The following is a 9,661-nucleotide window of genomic DNA, read 5'->3' on the forward strand; positions in this document are numbered from 1 at the left end:
CAGTTTGGCACAGACATTCGGAGGAGCAACATCTCCCCAAAGAAACTAATAGAGGGAACTTACCTGTATGATGGCAGCCTGAAGAAGTCCAAGAAGAGACGAAACGTCGCGACGCCACATACAGAGAATAAACTAAATAAGGTTAACCAACTCAAACAAGGGAGGGAATTAGAAACAATGGTAAAAGCCAAACAAAAAAATGAAAAAATACAAAAAAATAGAAAAAATAACAAAACAAACAAAAAAAGTAGTGGTGTATAACATAAAAACAAATAAGTGATACTTGATATAAACTTTAATTTAAGATAAATAATACTAAACTAGATAAAAACAAATAAGTTATTATATATATACACCGCGACATTTTATAAAAACCCAATTTGAGGTACATGGGGAGGGGGGCCTGGCCATCCCCATGTACAAGAAGGACCGTGCATTTGGGGAGACAGGTAGTGCACCTGTCTCTCTATTATTTCCCCTCACCTAACCCCAACCCCTAACCCTAACCCTAACCCTAACCCTAACCCTAACCCCATTTCCTGCCTTAGCCCTCATCCCAACCCTTACCCCTAAATTGAATTATAATTTCAGATCTAAAACCCAAGTTTATGGCGACCCCTAACCCTAATTTTTACTCTAACCCCAACCCCCTTCAATAAAAAATAAAAAAATAATTAATTAAATTTCATATTTAATATAAATATTTAAAATCTATTTTATGATTCTTAAATAAAATTATAGTGTATATAATATAATATAATTCATAATAATTTATTTTAGAAGGTATTATTAATATAAATTCATACTATTGCAATTGGCATGTATAGTAGTAAAAGAAAGGAAAGGGGGCGGGGCTAAAATGAAAAGGGGAGATGCAAAAAGCAAAAACACAAAGTTAACATTGGACATTTTTTTGGGGGGTATAAAAGGCAGTGCATCAGCCCAAGAGCTCATTTCGGCTTTGGACACTGATGAGTGCACATGAGCAGCTCGACACCAGCCACACACAGCAAGCCACAAAAATATTTTTAGTGTGCCGTAAGCCTGAGGAAGACCTATTGAGGTCGAAACGTCGCGTTTTTTAGGGCACACCTTCTTTTGTTTATTATAACTTAAATAAAAACATTTTTTTCAGTTAAAACAATTTTGGTTTTCGTAATTTACTTTCCCCATTTGGGAAAGCTTTTTTAGTTGATTTTTTGACATAAAAAATAAAAACAAAAAACAAAAAAATTAAAAAATTAACAAATTAACAAAAAATAGAGACAAACTATGGACGGATGGACAGTGGTCCGCTATGGCCGGCGGGCCAAGCGTGACCGGGGACCCTACAGGGACCGGAACTACGGGTGGTCTGATGGGAGGAAGGACAGTGCACCTTCCTTCTCCTTTGGGAGAAGGGATCGTTTCCCCTTCCCTAACCCCTAACCCCTAACCCCTAACCCTAACCCTAACCCAGACAAAAGAGTTAGCAAGCTGTTTTTTTTGGGTGTGCCTTAACCTGAGGAAGACCCAGAGAGGTCGAAACGTCGTTTTTGGGCACACACATTTTTGTTATTTAACCCCTAACCCTAACCCATACATTCAAAACAAGACAAAAAGACAAAAAGAGAAAAGACAAACATTTTTTTATTTTATTAATTTTTTTTATTAAACACAACAAAGGATTCTTTCCTAATTTTTGGAAAGCACTTTTAGTTACATTTTTCTTTTTCTTTAGTTTATATATATTATAAATACAAAAACAAAAAAACAAAAAAATTGACAAAACCTAATATGGATGACGGTTGGACAACGGTGCGCTATGGGCGTGGACCCAAGCGTGGCCGCCAACCCTTTTGGGACCGAGGGTACGGGAGGTTCAATGGGGGGATGGACCGTGCATCTTCCTTCTCCCCTTGGAGAGGAAAAAGAGTCCCCTTCCCTAACCCAAACCCTTTCTTACCCCTCACCATGACATTTTCACTTACCTCAACCACTCCCTGCTATCAGCTCCATCCACACTTTCTTGCTTCTGGGAGTGGTATAGACAGACTCCAAATGGCCCAAAACGGACTCCTAAATGGTTTCTGCTACATACATTTGGCCATCTCACACAGAAATTTTCACACTTCGCCCATTCACTTGAATGGGGATTTTCAAACCCACACAACTCCAGACAGGAAACTACTACAAACTCCATTCCAAGTGCATTGGAAAGCCCATTGCCACTTTAGGGGGGGTAGCCAAAGTCTCAAGTCCATCTGACCAAGTCAAATGACATCAGCTTTTTGGGAAATTTCTCTAAAACTACAAGTCCCACATACAAGATTCCAGTATCTACGGATCCGCCTCGTCCAGACGAGTCTCTGGATACCTCTACCATCTCTCTAGCACCTTCCTATCTCGAGTTATTCCCCAAAAGAATGACATCGAAATCATACGTTTTCCATATCTCAGCAACCGTAGCTCCTAGCCACTTGGGATCACCACCAGGCACTCCGGAACGGCCTAAAATGGCCACAAAACATACTTTCAAGTCCATCACACCTTCCGTTCTCGAGTTATTCCCAAAAAGAATGACGTCGGGTGGTTTTCATCCCTATACATGGCTCCTGCACGGACAAGGGTGGCTTTCAACAACAAATACAACTCCCTGAAGGCACAGCAGTAGAGTTGTACACTTTGAAAGCAGACATACATATAAACATTCTTGCTTGAACTGACATACACTGTACAGACTCACATTAATCATGTAAGGCAATGTTGACATTGTTGTTTGGATTGTATTTTCTTGTGGTTATTCACTTATGTTTGTTCTCTGAAGGTTCCCAAAGTTTGTTGGCTGTTGGCTATATTTAATCTTGTAAAGACAAACACACACACACACACACACACACACACACGTAAATACTGACCTGCATACTTACCTACATTGACATATCCTGCAAACACTCATATTACACGTACAAACACACACATTACACACAAATTGTTTACTTAACTATTTCTGTAAGAAAAAAAAATAGATTTAAAAAAAACCCACAAAGACTCTGCCTTGACATGGTGTGCTGGCTTGAGTGCCGCATTGGTTCTAGGTATTCTGCAAAGTGGCTGTAAACAACACAGCATACTCCTGTCTTACCATACAGGAGTTATCTGTGCTGGGTACAGCAACTCTGGAGGATACCTGTGCCGACTGGGGCAAGACTAAAGAGTCTAATACTTTCCTCTTAGAATACAACTTACCTGTTTCACTTACCTTATTTACACCTGACCATGCGGTTTTTACTAACCTCAACCACTCCCTGCTATCAGCTGGATCACCACTTTCTTGCTTCTGGTACTGGTATCGACAGACTCCAAATGGCATAAAACATGCTCCTAAACACTTTCTGGAAGGTACCATTTGGACTCTCACACGGGCAAATTGGGGGAAAATTTTAGGACATTTTCAACTTTTTTAGTGGTATCTACAGACTAACCCTAACCCAATTGCCTGAAACATGCTCATAGATGGTTTCCGCAAGGTGCATTTTGCCATCTCACAACTCACATTTTCAACTTCCCCATTGACTTGAATGGGGATTTTCAAACCCACACAACTCCGGACAGGAAGCTACTACAAACTCCATTCCAAGTGCGTTGGAAAGCCCATGGCAACTTTAGGGGGGGGGGGGGGGGTTGCCAAAGTTTCAACTCCATCCGACAGAGTCCTAGGTGTTCAGGTTTTGGAGAAATTTCTCAAAAACTACAAGTCCCACCAAGTTGAGGTGTCTACGGATCCACCTCATCCAGACAAGTCTCTGAATACCTGAAGTATCTCTCTAGCACCTTCCTGTCTCGAGTTATTCCCAAAAAGAATGACTTTGAAATCATACTTTTTCTATATCTCAGCAACCGTAGCTCCTAGCACCTTGGGAGGGAGAGCCTTAAAATGGCCATAGAACTTGGTTTCAAGTCGATCTGACTTTTTGTTCTAGAGTTATTCCCAAAAAGAGTGACGTTGAGTGGTTTTCATCCCTATACCTAAGCCTAAGCATGACCGCCAACTCCTTTGGGACAGAGGGTACGGGACAGTTAACAGGGGGATGGAGTGTGCATCTTCCTTCTCCCCTTGAAAAGGAAAGTGTGTCTCCTTCCCTAACCACCTGCAGCTGAAGGTGACGAAGACAAAAGAGATGGTGGTGGAATTCAGGAGGAACAAGCCGCCACCCTCTCCAAGCTGCATTGGTGGGACAGATATTGACATGGTGGATATATACACTACCGTTCAAAAGTTTGGGGTCACCCAAACAATTTTGTGTTTTCCATGAAAAGTCACACTTATTCACCACCATACGTTGTGAAATGAACAGAAAATACAGTCAAGACATTGACAAGGTTAGAAATAATGATTTGTATTTGAAATAAGATTTTACATCAAACTTTGCTTTCGTCAAAGAATCCTCCATTTGCAGCAATTACAGCATTGCAGACATTTGGCATTCTAGCTGTTAATTTGTTGAGGTAATCTGGAGAAATTGCACCCCACGCTTCCAGAAGCAGCTGCCACAAGTTGGATTGGTTGGATGGGCACTTCTTGCGTACCATACGGTCAAGCTGCTCCCACAACAGCTCAATGGGGTTCAGATGTGGTGACTGCGCTGGCCACTCCATCACCGATAGAATACGAGCTTCCTGCTTCTGCTCTAAATAGTTCTTGCACAATTTGGAGGTGTGTTTAGGGTCATTGTCCTGTTGTAGGATGAAATTGGCTCCAATCAAGCGCTGTCCACTGGGTATGGCATGGCATTGCAAAATGGAGTGATAGCCTTCCTTATTTAGAATCCCTTTTACCCTGTACAAATCTCCCACCTTACCAGCACCAAAGCAACCCCAGACAATCACATTACCTCCACCATGCTTAACAGATGGCGTCAGGCATTCTTCCAGCATCTTTTCATTTGTTCTGCGTCTCACAAACATTCTTCTTTGTGATCCAAACACCTCAAACTTAGATTCGTCCGTCCACAACACTTTTTTCCAGTCTTCCTCTGTCCAATGTCTGTGTTCTTTTGCCCATCTTAATCTTTTTCTTTTATTGGCCAGTCTCAGATATGGCTTTTTCTTTGCCACTCTGCCCTGAAGCCCAGAATCCCGCAGCCGCCTCTTCACTGTAGATGTTGACACTGGTGTTTTGCGGGTACTATTTAATGAAGATGCCAGTTGGGGACATGTGAGGCGTCTGTTTCTCAAACTAGAGACTCTTATGAACTTATCTTCTTGCACAGTTGTGCAACGCGGCCTCCCACTTCTTTTTCTACTCTGGTTAGAGCCTGTTTGTGCTGTCCTCTGAAGGGAGTAGTACACACCGTTGTAGGAAATCTTCAATTTCTTAGCAATTTCTCGCATGGAATAGCCTTCTTTTCGAAGAACAAGAATAGACTGTCGAGTTTCAGATGAAAGTTCTCTTTTTCTGGCCATTTTGAGCGTTTAATTGACCCCACAAATGTAATGCTCCAGAAACTCAATCTGCTCAAAGGAAGATCAGTTTTGTAGCTTCTGTAACGAGCTAAACTGTTTTCAGATGTGTGAACATGATTGCACAAGGGTTTTCTAATCATCAATTAGCCCTCTGAGCCAATGAGCAAACACATTTCACCATTAGAACACTGGAGTGATAGTGGCTGGAACTAGGCCTCTATACACCTATGTAGATATTGCACCAAAAACCAGACATTTGCAGCTAGAATAGTCATTTACCACATTAGCAATGTATAGAGTGTATTTCTTTAAAGTTAAGACTAGTTTAAAGTTATCTTCATTGAAAAGTACAGTGCTTTTCCTTCAAAAATAAGGACATTTCAATGTGACCCCAAACTTTTGAACGGTAGTGTATAAATACCTGGGTGTGGTGCTGGACAATAATCTGGAGTGAACGACAAACACAGAGGCAGTCTACAAGAAGGGCGTGAGCTAGCTTCACTTCCTGAGGAGGCTCAGGTCTTTCAATGTCTGCAACCAGATGCTCCAGAAGTTGTTTGTTGTGTGGTGGAAATTTCTGTCAATCAAAGAGTAAAGTCAGATCTGTCTTTTCGGTAAGTTTAATCCAACCATCTGCAGATGGACTCACCACACAGTCAAATTCATGAGCTGAGTGAATGAGCCCTGAGTAAAGGAGTGTTCACAATTTATACACAGATATCAACAAGGTCAGGGGAAGAGACAAGCAATCTCAGTGCCAGCAGTGATTAAGCTACACACATACGTACATACGACTATCCCAATCAGACAGGCTTCTCGTCGACACAAGACGTAAAGTTAAAACTTCATGACGCATGACCTGGGACTCTGTGCAAAGCATAAAATTATCAGACATAAAACATAAGACAAGAAGGTGACTTTCTGAGTTTTGGCTGGTTCGTGACTCTATTACAATCATATAGGGCAGAGGTTAGGTGTTCATACATATGTATAAGAAATCATATTCAACAAAATAGTTCAAAATTCATCATCCCATAATGAAAAGGAATTTTTCCATCACAGTTGATATTGCGAGCACCATTTTCTTCGCTGTGGTGTCCTGGGGTGCAGGCATCAAAGCGAAATCGAAGCAGGCTCTGTTGCTGGCTGAAAGCTTGTCACTCTAGAGGAGGTGGCAGAGGAGAGGATGCTGGTGAAACTGCCAGTGATAATGACAATGTCTCTCACCCCCTCCACAAAACTCTGGACAAGCCTAAGAGCCGCTTCAGCAACAGACTCATTCAACGCTGCTGCCTTAAATAATGGCACAGGAAAACATTCCCACCTGGTGCCATTAGACTGTACAACACTTCACAGCAACGCCCACGCTATTCACACACACATAATTTAAATGATTTACTATTTAAATGTTATTCACTGTAATTAAAACGGCACCTTATCTCTCTTTATCTTGCACCTTATAAATCCATTAAGTTGCATTTGGCTCAGTATTTTATATTATCCTTTGAAGCATCTTATTGTATATGGTGTATATTCTTTGCATATTTTCAATTGTACTGTTTTTAATGTCAATATTTGCCATTACCTCTTGATTGTATTTTTGATTGTATTTGTACCACTGCTAAGCTGACGTAATTTCCCTTCGGGGATAAATAAAGTGATCAATCTATCTTTCTATCTATTTATTTATCTAGCCAACTATCTATTAAGTGTCAAATCATGTTTTTGGTGTCTAGATACTGTTTTGGGAAGAAAGACAGGGTCCAGATCGTGTTTTCGGGAAGACATTTAGGGGTCAGATCATGTTTTTGGACTCTAGATACTGTTTCTGGAAGAGAGTTAGGAGTCACATGTTTTGGATATCTCTAGATATGGTTTCTCTAAGAAAAGTGTCAGATCATGTTTTTGGACTCTAAATACTGTTTCTGGAAGAGCGTTAGGTGTCAGGTCATGTTTTTGGTCTCTAGATACTGTTTCTGGAAGGCAGCTTGGACTCGGATCATGTCTTTGGACTCTAGATACAGTATATAAAATCACATCATACTGGTTTTGGAAGGGCTGAGGTTAAGACTGATTTTGTGGATTTTGGATTCACTATCTGGAATGATGGCTTAGATCAGGGGTGTCAAACTGATCCAGTAAAGGGCCATGTGGCTGCAGGTTTTCATTCCAACCAAGCAAGAACACACCTGATTTGGATCAGCCAACCAATCAGCCAACCAAGCAAGAAGACACCTGATTTGGATCAGGTGTGTTCTAGCTTGGTTGGAATGAAAACCTGCAGCCACATGGCCCTTTACTGGATCAGTTTGACACCCCTGGCTTAGATCATGATCATCATGGCTTCAGAGAGACCTTTGCACATCCTGCCACGCTATATAGTGGATGGTGATTCTTGCTATAGAAATACAATTGCAAGCCCTCAATAGAATTGCTGTATTTGTATTTTGAGACACATAGTGCCACCTTGCATTATTGAGGGAAGAGAGGTCCAGAAAAAGAACAGAAGTTTATGTGCATTATTGGCTTCTGCAGTGAATACATTCTGGAAAACAAGTCCTTGGGTCATCTCATGCCCTAACCTGATCTGTTACACGATACATTACAATCCATTAATTTGACCATTTATTAATCTTGAATTACAACCGTTGTTAAAAAAAAAATGAACCTGAATGAACATACTTAATTTGAAAGTATTTCTCTGAAAACCCACCAAACTCGTCCATTTACAATTAACTAAATCTGGTGATTTTGGTAAATACCTGAATATTGGATAGGAGCCACCTTGAATCTAACTGATTATCAGCTTAAATGTTTCAGAACCTTTAATGTGAACTAAAACAAATTGTGACTCCCTCCCAAGCATGTGCAGACGCAAGTGTTCCTTTTACGGGTTTATTGAAGTCTCCGTCGTCTCTCCAACTCTCCACAACCATCCAAAGACCTCCGCAAACCGTGAAACTAGCAATACACAGTATTACAGTTCACATTAGCAAACTCTAAAGTCTCAAGTACAAAGATTCATAACGAAAATAAAGACAAATAAATACCTCGTTGGCTGCATGCTATGAAAGGAAATCTGTAGGTCTTCTATCTTCAGTCTTCACTGTAATTTTAATATTTAACCGTATAGTTTATTCTATGTTCTTTTGATATCAACTTGACTGTCACATCTTAGCTGTTCACACAAAGTGACCATGTTCGCAGCTCTCTGCTGTTAGACAAACGCTACAGGCAGCCTCGCAGCAACGTAGGTGTCAAAATAAAAGTACCCTTGACTTTCATAATAAAAGCATGTAAAAATTACAAAAAATCTAATAATTCACAAAATGAGTTTCTTATACAAGATGAAAAGAAATCTTACATGAATATGAAAATAAAAATAGCAACAGTTACACAAATCAAAACACTTCAAAAACCATGAGCTAAAGGAAGCTGAAAAACTGTGCCGCAGCAGAGACAAAACATTGAAACCTGTTGAAAAAGTGGAGACATTATCTACTTTATTTCTTGCAGGACATTCAGATGTTTCTCTGTACACAACACAATGTATTTACACTGAGCGCCCTGCAGGGGGAGTTCTGTACAAAAAGTCAGTATCAGATAAAATAATCCAAAAAAAATACACCAGATGGTTAAGAGAGACTCAATTACCAGCGGATGAAGGCACTCGCTCATGAAAGCATCTGAAAACAAGAATAAGAGTGGTGCACACTACAGATGGGAGCTAACAAGTGTTAGCACGTTAATTGTAGGATTTAAATGTATACACAATTTAACCCACTTAGAAATTGTCACACTTTCAGGATGAATCACTGCACTATTAAGTAATAAATCCATACAATGTGTATCTGACTTCATCAACTTTGGTGTTTACAATATCAATTTTCGGTGAGGACAAAGTTTATTAACTTGGTCAACAGTGAGTGGAAAGTTAAACTGAACTCACATGAACAAGATGTCAGGTGACACATGACTACAGTTCTCTTTACATGTGTGCAGAGACATAGGTTAAAAATAACCCTTCCTCTGAGGCTAGAATACAACACATTAGACTATTAGAAATATTAGAGTATTTAAAAGAGTTGGAGAATATTTTATAAATATTTCAGCTTTACACTTCTGCTTGTTTAATATTTACATAAAGTCAACATATTGACACATTTATAGAGCGACTGAATATTTCATCTCAGTATCTTCTGATATGATCTGAACA

This window comes from Acanthopagrus latus, chromosome 2 (assembly GCF_904848185.1).
Source record: "Acanthopagrus latus isolate v.2019 chromosome 2, fAcaLat1.1, whole genome shotgun sequence".
NCBI lineage: Eukaryota > Metazoa > Chordata > Actinopteri > Spariformes > Sparidae > Acanthopagrus > Acanthopagrus latus.